An 11568-nucleotide genomic window follows, 5' to 3' on the forward strand; every position below is an offset into this window, starting at 1 on the left:
CGAAAGTCCCTGGGAACTTCCATAATGTTTATTTTAATAAGTTACAGGGGTGAAAAACTAAGAAAAAATTTAGTGTGATTTTTAATTTCAAATATCTCATTCAAAATAAACTTTTTATTTATTCTAAGGGACTTTCGGCCCTCGGTAATAATTTAGTCTTTCATTCTGCGTTTAACTTTTTCAAAAATATTTATTGGTTTTTTTCAGGATTCGAAAAAAATTAACACAATGTCGGTGGTAATATTTTCCAAATCTATCTTTGTTATACAACGCACTCAGTCAAATAGAATATTGTCAGCATATTGTCAGTCAGACAGTGATAATTTTAAATATTTGACATGGCATCTGGAATATTTTGAGTTGTTGATTAAATAATATTGATAGTGTATTTGATAAATAATTATTGATTTAAGACGTGAACTTAATAAAAAGTTATTTATTGTTTATTATTTATGGAAGATTCAAGCAGGGAATACACCAGGATATATTCAGTGATTCAAGTATTTTGTTGTTAAAGATGTTCAAAATTGTAAGCATTTCATAGTAACAATATAATATTAAAAAATCACTTTATCACTTTTCCTCTTTTCTCGATTGATTATTAGTTTTTGTTGTACAGTAGATAAATTATTACAATCACTGGCAATATAGTTAGTGAAAAAAATATCATATTAATTAACTGAATTCAAAATTAAGGCAATTAATTATACAAGTAACAGTTATCCAAGAACATTCAAAAGCCATCTTTAAAGTTAATGATGACATTGTCAAGTAAAGTTTACATATCCATACCAGTGAGAAGTAGGGATAGCCAGCCGTAAAATATTTGCGAATTATGTACCGATGGCCTTAAGGTCAAACTGCTCCTCATGTGCGCAATGTTCATACTAGACAAGGTGTTTTGAGTGTCAAGGCGGTGTCAAGCTGTAATTAATGCTGCTGAAGGAAACACAGCTTATTAAACACATTTGTTGTTAGATTTGTATGTTTTACATTGACTTTGATGTTAAAAATGTCAAATTAGTGCACTTTAGTTAAAAAAACTTGCTGTTCCTTACATATCTTTGATATGCATAATAAATAATACAAATCGGTAACTTCGAAATCCCCGCTTTGCCCAACTCTATGTAGATAGTTGGAAAGCGTCGCATATTTGGACGCCAACCAAAATATCTATTTAATAGGCCGAATTTAGTGGCACTAAACTAAGTCTTATTGCTCGCAATGGTCGCTTGCATGTGAAAATGTTCCGTGGTTTTAGTTTGCTTTAGTTTTATTAAGAGACCAACCACAACGCAAAATAGAAGACTAGCTCGTTGAGCACAAACGACAAAAATAGTTCAAAATTAAATTCAAGAGGCTAGACATGCAAAAGTCATTTAAATAAATGACATATGAATTACTCCCGCATGTCATAGGCTACTATGGATATATAGTCCAGAAAGCCACTGCGTATCCGCTAGGAAAAATATTCCGATTCGGATTTTTTGCACAACCTTACTCAAAAAAGACCCCTTTAAACAAATTTGCATGTTGCCAGGACCAAAAGTGGGTCAAAAATTTTTTAAACGTTTTTTTTTTGTTTTTTCCTAAAAGTATTTTTTTTCATGGAACAAAGTTTTTTTAGGTTTTTTGGATCATTCCAAACAGAAAAGGTCTTTAGTGACTTTTCTCAAAGTTGATAGTTTTTGACATATAAGCGATTAAAAATTGAAAAACTGCGAAATCGGCCATTTTTAACCTTCAAAAACTATGTGAAAAACAAAATTTGAATGTTGCCAAGGTAGGCAGATATTCTTTAAACATCGATTGATGAAATCCCGAAGAGTTTTTTGCAATACAGTATTCAAAACTCCTTTGTTTTTTAATTGCTAATCAAGCGTGCGCGACACTATTTTAGACCGACATGCCAGTATGGTGCAAATGAAAGGAATAAATTCGTTATATCGTAAACCGGCGACTTCAAGGAAAAATCCCGAAACAGATTGATTTTTATTTTTAAGTTATGATATTGTGGCATATATGGTATACAAGTGACGTCATCCGTCTGGGCGTGATGACGTAATCGATGATTTTTTTAAATGAGAATAGGAGTCGTGTGGTAGCTCATTTGAAAGGTTCTTCAATTCTCTATTCAGTAGGTAATGTAAACATTTACATAATTATTTATACACGGTGTCCTTCTACTTTTTTTGTCAAATAATTTAATTTAATAAAAATTTTTTGGACACCCTGTATAAATAATAAAATAATTATGTAAATGTTTATATTACTGAATAGAGAATTGAAGAATCTTTCAAATGAGCTAGCACACGACCCCTATTCTCATTTAAAAAGATCATCGATTACGTCATCATCACGTCCAGATGGATGACGTCACTTGTATACCATATATGCCACAATATCATAACTTAAAAATAAAAGTCGACCTGTTTCGGTATTTTTCCTTAAAGTCGCCGGTTTACGAAATAACGAATTTATTCCTTTCATTTGCACCATACTGTCGGTGGAAAATAGTGTAGCGCACGCTTGATTAGCAATTAAAAAACAAAGGAGTTTTGAATATTGTATTGCAAAAAACTCTTCGGGATTTCATCAATCGATTATTAAAGAATATCTACCTACCTTGGCAACATTCAAATTTTCAGTTTTTCACATAGTTTTTGAGAGTTAAAAATGGCAGATTTCGCAATTTTTCAATGTTTAATCGCTTATATAGGGTGTCCCAAAAGTAGTGGAACGGTCGAATATTTCGCGAACTAACCATCGGATCGAAAAACTGAAAAATACGTGTTCAATCATTTTCAAAAATCTATCCAATGACACCAAACACCAACCCCCACTACACCCCCTGGAAGTGGGGTGGGAGGTAACTTTAAAATCTCAAATGGAAACCCCTAGTTTTTCTTGCAGATTTGGATTCGTTACGTAAAAGTAAGCAACTTTTATTCAAGACATTTTTTCGAACTGTGGATAGATGGAGCCATAATTAGGAAAAACGATTTATCGTGATACCAGGTAAATTATAGAAACGGTCTAATATCTCGAGAAACACACTTCCAAATGAGAAACCAAAAAATAGGTTTTTAATATTTTTCGAAAACCTATCGACAAACACCAAAAATGACCCTCCAACCCACCCCCTGGAGACGGGGTGGGGGGGTAAATTTAAAATCTTAAATAGCAACCCCCACTTTTTATTGCAGATTCGAATGCGTCATGAAAAATTAAGCAACATTTATTCGAAACATTTTTTAAAATTGCTGATAGATGGCGCTAATAAATCGTATTTTTCCAATTAAAGCGCCATCTATCAACAATTCTAAAAAATGTTTCGAATAAATGTTGCTTAATTTTTCATGACGAATCCGAACCTGTAATAAAAAATGGGGGTTGCTATTTAAGATTTTAAAGTTACCCCCCACCCCACCTCCAGGGGGTGGGTTGGAGGGTCATGTTTAGTGTTATTCGATAGGTTTTCGAAAAGTATTAAAAACCTTTTTTTTGGTTTCTCATTTGGAAGTGTATTTTTTGAGATATTAGACCGTTTCTATAATTTACCTATGGTATCAGGATAAATCGTTTTTCTCAATTATAGCGCCATCTATCCACAGTTCGAAAAAATGTCTTGAATAAAAGTTGCTTACTTTTACGTAACGAATCCAAATCTGCAAGAAGAACTAGGGGTTTCCATTTGAGATTTTAAAGTTACCCTCCACCCCACTTCCAGGGGTTGTAGTGGGGGTTGGTGTTTGGTGTCATTGGATAGATTTTTGAAAATGATTGAACACTTATTTTTCAGTTTTTCGATCCGATGTTTAGTTTGCGAAATATTTGACCGTTCCACTACTTTTGGGACACCCATGTCAAAAACTATCATTTTTAGAGAAAAGTCACTAAAGACCTTTTCTGTTTGGAATGATCCAAAAAACCTAAAAAAACCTTTTTCCATGCAAAAATAATTATAGGAAAAAAACAAAAAAAAAACGTTTAAAAAATTTTTGACTACCTTTTGGTCCTGGCAACATGCTGTTAAAAGGAGTCCTTTTTGAGTAAGATTGAGCAAAAAATCCGAATCAGAATATTTTTCCTAGCGGATGCGCAGTGGCTTTCTGGACTAAAACACATAAAGTATAAATGAAAATATTACGGATATTTCCACAGAAAAAAATCCAACATTTTACACATATAAAATAAGACATATGATCCTAGACAAAATAGGTATCATAAACCAAGAGATGATTTATTTTACTCATTCCCATGCATACGACATCCGGTAGATTTATTGCTCTACCCCTACATCCATAAAATCGTCAAATACCAGCCGAGTCGTATTTAATCTTTACACACCGAGGTATTTACAACTTAATTTTACAATTGTTACAGCCCAGAAGGTGATGTCTAGTAATAAAACCAATAAAAACTTGAAACTTGTCATACTACATACTACTTAGTTTTTAATGTATCTACATCCCGCAAGAATGTTATCTTTGCTTGATTATTCAACCATCTTTATGTAAACACAAACAAAAACATTAAAATTCAATAGTGGAGATAATAATTGTGTTTAAAAATGTAGCCTTTATCCAATCCATCGTACAACACGTGAAGAAATGATGGAAAAAGGAAAAAGTGCGTAGATCCGCAATTATATAAGTAAATAAAAACAAAAACAAACTTAACCTCACAAAGTAACAACTCTTGACTTACCTGTTGTGATGATCCTATTCTTCTAAACAAATAAAAAACAAACGAAAACCGGATTAAATACGCAAGCACAGGTCACAAAGTACGATGAGTACAATTGTTTTGATAAAATACTTTAAAAGTTTGTAAGCTGTTCGCGGTGAATATTTGAAATTCTATTGTTAATCGTGTTCTAGTTTCCGAGAAAACTGGTCACTTCGTCACTTGTTTCCTGCTCACAAGACAGCTACTGGCAGCCGATTCATTCGGGTTTGAAAAGTTTCATTCGTAGATCTCGGCTGCCGCGAAATAAGACGAAGACGGGAGCAAAGATCTTTTTGGTGAAGGCGCCGACAATCAACAACGAAGAAAGAAAATTGTAATAAGTATTGTATAATAGTAAATAAATAGTATTGGCGTATTATATTGATATCGCCTATTTTTAATTATCTTTCTAGAAAAATATTAGATAAAATTATGCATATTATAAAATATCAGATGTCCCGTTAAGAATAGGATATAGGGGAGACCGGGGCACAGTGCCGGATTTAGTTCATAGACCGCCGGGGGCTAGGTCATATTATACCGCCACTCTCCAGTAGGTATAGATGCGTCTTAGGTTAACAATTCATTAAAACATATTTTAATATTACTAGATAATTTATTACAAATATACAAAAAAGCCACAAAGACACAAACTCACAACTTGTAAAGTAAATTAACATACCTAATTATTTACAAACAAATTTTCCTGGACTTCCTACTTGCAAACAGGTCCATGATTTTATTAAAATCTAATTTTGTAAGCAGATGATTATGATGAATATTTAAGAGGATCGGTACGTATTTTAGGCTGCAATGCTGCTATATTCAAATGGGGATTCATTTTTTTCGAATCCTGAGAAAACTAATAAGTATTTTTGAAAAATTTAAACGCAGAATGAAAGATTACGTTATTAGCGAGGGCCGAAAGTCCCTGAGCACTTCTATAATGTTTATTTTAATAAGTTACAGGGGTGAAAAACTAAGAGAAAATTTAGTGTGATTTTTAATTTCAAATATCTCATTCAAAATAAACTTTTTATTTATTCTAAGGGACTTTCGGCCCTCGGTAATAATTTAGTCTTTCATTCTGCGTTTAAATTTTTCCAAAATATTTATTGGTTTTTTCAGGATTCGAAAAAAATGAACACAATGCCGTGGTAATATTTTCCAAATCTATCTTTGTCTTACAACGCACTCAGCCGAATATAATATTGTCAGCATATATTGTCAGTCAGACACTGACAATCAGTGACAATTTTAATTATTTGACATTGCATCGGGAATATTTTGAGTTTTGATTAAATATTATTGATATATAATGTATTTTTGATAAATAATTGATTTAAGACGTGAACTTAATAAAAAGTTATTTATTGTGTATTATTTGTGGAAGATCCAAGCAAAGAATACATCAGGATAATATATTCTGTGATCCAAGTATTTTGTTGTTAAAGATGTTCAAAATTGTAAGCGTTCCATAACAATATATTATTAAAAAGTCACTTTAACACTTTTCCTCTTTTCTCGATTGAGTATTAGTTTTTGTTGTACAAATAAATTATTACAATCACTGAATACATAGTTAGTGAAAAAATGATCACATTTATTAACTGAATTAATAATTTGCAATTATAAAAATAACAGTTATCCAAGAACATTTAAAACCCATCTTTTTAAATTAATGATGACATTTTCAAGTAGAATGACATTTTAGTAATGTTTACATATCCATACCAGTGTGAATTTTACTACACGTAATTTGCTGTGTAAAGACAGAAAAAGTAGGGATACACGTAAAATATTTGCGAATTATGTACCCATAGCCTTAAAGCAGCGAACGAATTTAATGTTTCTTCCGTCATCGTATTTCTCAAATAATTTTTGACCCGTTTTAAAGTGGAAAATGATCTTTCACCAGTTGCGTTAGTAACCATCAACGATATGACGATTCTTAGTGCTATTTATACGTTTGGGAAGGTTGCAATTATATTATTTTTATGTAAAAGCTCCATCACAAAAGCAGCACTGTGAGTTGTTGGATTCTTATACTCAACTTGGCCTAATAGTGACATTATAAAATGTTTTAATTGAATACACTCACTTGCTAGAGATGTATCCTAGTCATTCGAAGAAATATTCACTAATACCGACGCTTTGTCTGAAATCACGTTATCCTCTGAAAGAAGAAAATCCTCACGTTATCCTCTGAAAGAGGTAGAGAAAATAAAAATGAGAAAGTGATGGCAAGCGCAAGATCTTCATAAGCTTTTCCTCTAGATTTCAGATTATTTGCCAAATAGTCAATTGTTTTGTACAGCATTTGGGTTCTAATCTTACTTTGCGGTGTAAGGATCTCTTCTGTATCTGCTTCGTCAAACTGTAATTTTCTTTTGCAACTTCTAATTTCTTTGTTGTATGGCTGTATTCCGTTTATTGTGATAAGAGCTGCCCCTTTTGTTCAAATAAATTACATTCATCACTCGGAAGAGACTCGTAAAAATGTTGTAATGAGCTATACAAAGACGAACTTAATGTAAGTCCATATTTGCGCTTTGTAAAGATTTACTCGCTAGGGGACCGTTCAAGTATTACGTAACGCAGGTTGGGGAGGGGGTCAAAAATCTTCAAAAATTGCGTTACGTAATAGTTAAACGCCCATTACAGTGCGTTACGTAGGGGGGTCAAAAATCTTCAAACATCGCGTTACGTAATACTTGAACGCTCCCTAGGTCAGTTCTTTCCAGTACATACTTCGAACAAAAAATTGTAAATTGTTTGCTTGACAGCGAACTGGCATCTTCTCGTCGTCGTTAAAGGATAACTCGAAAAGTGCTTACTTTATATCTTAAGGGCATTAAAACAAATGAACAGAACGAACTCCAAATATTCAGCAAGAATACTTATTTCTGAAATCACACATGCGCTGAAAGAAATGAAATCAGGTAAAGCACCTGGCTTTGATGGTATCCATCCAGAGTTCTTGATACACAGTGGTGCATACACGAAACAGTGGCTTGCAATGTTCTTTAATGATATACTTCAGTCAGGTAACATTCCTTTCTCACTTAAGCGAACAAAGATAATTGCAATTCCGAAACCGGGCAAATCAAACGATAAGCCAGAAAACTACCGCCCCATAGCTCTACTCAGCATGGTATATAAACTATTAGAAAAGCTTCTCCTCAACAGAATTAGTCACAGAATACTAGAAAATGTCCCCATTGAACAAGCTGGCTTCCGCCCTCATCGAAGCTGTACGGACCAAGTGCTGTCATTAACAACTTTTATAGAAGCTAGTTTTCAAAAGAAACAAAAGACAGCAACAGTATTTATAGATCTAACAGCAGCATATGATACTGTTTGGAGACAGGGATTAATATATAAACTGGCCCGCATTATCCCCTGCAGAAAGATAATTAACCTCATTGACAACATGCTGACCAACAGAGCCTTCCAGGTTATAATGGGAAAGGAGACGAGTAGACAGATGAAACTTAACAATGGTCTTCCACAGGGTTCTGTCCTTGCCCCTTTACTTTTCAGCCTCTATATTGCTGACATGCCTGAAACCGAATCTCAGAAGTTTGGATATGCTGACGACTGGACCCTTGCAACAAGCCACCAATCTTTAGAAACTACAGAAATCACTCTCACGAATGACTTATCCATCCTCAGCGAATACCTTAAGAAATGGAGACTACAGCCAAGTACTACAAAAACTGAAGTATCAGCTTTTCATCTAAACAACAAGTTGGCAAACAGAGAATTGCGAGTGTATTTTAATAACAAGCTGTTAAAACACAATAAATACCCGAAATACCTTGGGGTTACTCTAGACAGAACGCTCAAATTCAGAGAACACCTGACGAAAACAGCAGCAAAATTGAAAACACGCAACAATATAATACAGAAACTCTGCGGCACTACATGGGGGTCCACAGCATCAACATTAAGATCCTCTGCTCTTGGCCTGATATATTCGGTGGCAGAATACTGTGCTCCAGTGTGGCTAAATAGCAGGCATACCCACCTGGTCGACACCCAACTAAACCGTACTATGCGTATGATAACAGGCACAATTAAGCCCACCCCTACAATGTGGCTACCTACCCTTAGTAATATAGCACCACCCAACCTACGCCGCGAACATGCATTGGTTAAAGAATATAACAAAATAATGGACAGTCGCCAGCTTCTAGTCCACAACGACATCCCCGATATTCTTGGAAACCGTCTCCGATCCAGGTTACCCCCTCTACAATCTGCTCAAGCGCTGCAGCAATCCAACTTTGACTTAAATACCCTATGGAGAGAAGATTGGGAAAGTAGGACAGATCCGCATTACCATAGTCTACCGGACATCATAGGGAAACCTGGCGAATTTGAACGTCCCCGTAAGATTTGGGCAGCCCTTAATCGAATTCGAACAAACTGTGGAAGATGCGCCTACTCCCTCCACAGATGGGGTAAACTCTCCTCGCCTTCTTGTGACTGCGGCGCTGCAAGACAGACGATCAGTCACATTGTTCAGGACTGCCCACGCAGAGCATACACAGGCGACCCTATAGACTTTGTAATGGCAACCGAAGGGTCAATCGAATATATAAAAAAATTGGACATCTGTTTGTGATGCATTGTATAATGCATAAATCTAAATATATTCTGTGATATACTTAAGCCATACGCTAAATAAATAAATAAATATATCTTAATAGCATAAATTAAGAGCTTTTAATGCACTAAATCGTCCTGACCATCGAATCACATTAACTTTTTTTGGAACAAACGTTGTATGGCCACAATTTTTCAATAGATCAGTGAGACGTTTCCATCTGTAAGTTGAAGCTGAGAAAAAAACATAAATTTCTTCAGAAACTAAAAAAATGAAGTACTTTCCAAGGTGCATTCTGCTGCAACCCCATAAATTTGAAATATCCACATATAGAATTAAAACGTGATGGGAGCGACGCGACGTACCGCCTCTCAAAATTTACCGCCGGGGGCTAATAGTCCCATAGCCCCCCTTAATCCGGCACTGCCGGGGCAAAACGAGGCTCGGGGCAGAACGGGAAATGCATAACTTATAGTCGTCATAATATCGGCAATAGCACCATTCGAACGAACGTGGGTTGACCCTATTGACTCACTTCAGTCATTATAAAGAAACTTCTAGTCACGTAGTGTGCTTCTTTACAGACATAAAATCCGTTTTCTTATGATTAGTTAAAGAGTTTGGTGATATTTATAGAAGTGCTATAAGGCGACCCAGCTAACGTGTTAAGGTGTTCGTATATATAACGTTAAACAAACGTCAACATTTTGGGAGAAGTTACGACAAAAGTTACATCAAATTTTACCTAAAATATACGTATAAAAGTCACAGCGATGTTACGTAACAATTTTACGTTATTTCTACGTAACCTTTTTAACGTCACAAAAACGTCACTTTTTAGGAGAATTTTCGGTATAAATGATATTTATAAATAGGACTTAAAATTATTGTGTAAATAAAACCACATACATGATGCTGACACATTTATTAAATATTTGAAATAAACATTTATTACATATATATTTGACATTTATGTCAGAAAAAGAGAGAAAGTTATTAATAGCTACTTTATATTACAATACATAAACATACCCTTGAAGTAATCTTCATTCGTAAACTGCACACTTTCATATAAGGACTAGGCTGCTTCCCCATTTTTAGAAGATATTTCCATACATTTCGTTTTTCAACTAAACTGTCATTGAATAGAATTCTATTTTGTTTATCTTATTTAGGGAAGGAATGAAACGATAAATTACTATTAGGTACACTTTATCCAAGAATCACATTAAGGCACACAACAATAATAATTCGATTTTTTTGACATAACTCCATACTCCATAAAAACAAAAACGATTTTAATCTGTTTTAATCACGGAAATGTAAAGGCTGTATGACATTGGAGGTGTGCAAGTACTTGGAAGGGGAAACGAGAAACGACCCTGCGCGAGTCGCGGAGAAATATTGCAACTATCTTAAATAATTCATATTGTCAATTGAAATTGTCAAATTGACGTATATTTCATACCTTCTGTCAATGAAGCAGAACAATTATATATTGCTCCACAATATTGATATGATATGCAATATTATATAAAGGTAAATTTAATTAATTTTATTTTGCTTGCAGTACTGCATTTTAATAACTAATTTTATTTACTACATACAATTGTTGACGTTTTCATAACATAACCTGAATCTTATTTTTTCTTCTTATTATTTTTTTGGACTATGGCCTTGACAATTATCCAGTAACCAGGACTAATATAATTGGCCAATATAATTAAAAGTGCGAATTTTAGTATAGAGCGTAGAAATAGAGGTCGCTTTGACGAACTTGCACGGTCCCAATACATTTTCTTGTATCATTTCTAATATCGTTTCTGATATGTCAAAAAAATGCATAGTGTCATACACAGATACAAGAAACGATATCAGAAACGATACAAGAATTTGTGTCAGGCACAGATTATTGTACAAGAACTGCGCCAATTTCTGCGCAAAGAGCAAAAACGTAAAACCTGCTGGTAAAACATCTAAAATGTCATAATGTGTCATAATTACTTACTCATAATGGCGGCTGAAATGAAAATGGGATAATGTATTGATGAATTTATTTGTGTTTTTGTAGGTATTTATTTATAAATCTTTTATTGATACTTAATATACCGTTTGGTATGGACTACTGTTCTACTAATAACCATATATTTAGCTCCTAGTAAAGTTCAAACTATAAATTTAGGTTTCATGGTGCATAATTTTTTAATAGACGAAAATACAATAGT

At 34.0% G+C, this 11568-nt stretch overlaps 1 protein-coding gene across 4 annotated transcripts in view; it reads right to left on the reverse strand.

Annotated features, from left to right (window-relative positions):
• The window catches only part of LOC114328765 (interference hedgehog-like), a 306483-nt gene extending 301550 nt beyond the window's left edge, over positions 1-4933 (reverse strand). For all 4 annotated transcript variants that reach the window (XM_050646347.1, XM_050646349.1, XM_050646350.1 and 1 more), the window contains exon 1: positions 4711-4933. The gene's annotated coding sequence lies outside the window, so the exon portion shown is untranslated. The remainder of the gene's footprint in view (positions 1-4710) is intronic.
• Between the last annotated feature and the right edge of the window lie 6635 nt (positions 4934-11568).

The sequence above is a fragment of the Diabrotica virgifera genome, chromosome 3 (genome assembly GCF_917563875.1).
Source record: "Diabrotica virgifera virgifera chromosome 3, PGI_DIABVI_V3a".
Taxonomy (NCBI): domain Eukaryota; kingdom Metazoa; phylum Arthropoda; class Insecta; order Coleoptera; family Chrysomelidae; genus Diabrotica; species Diabrotica virgifera.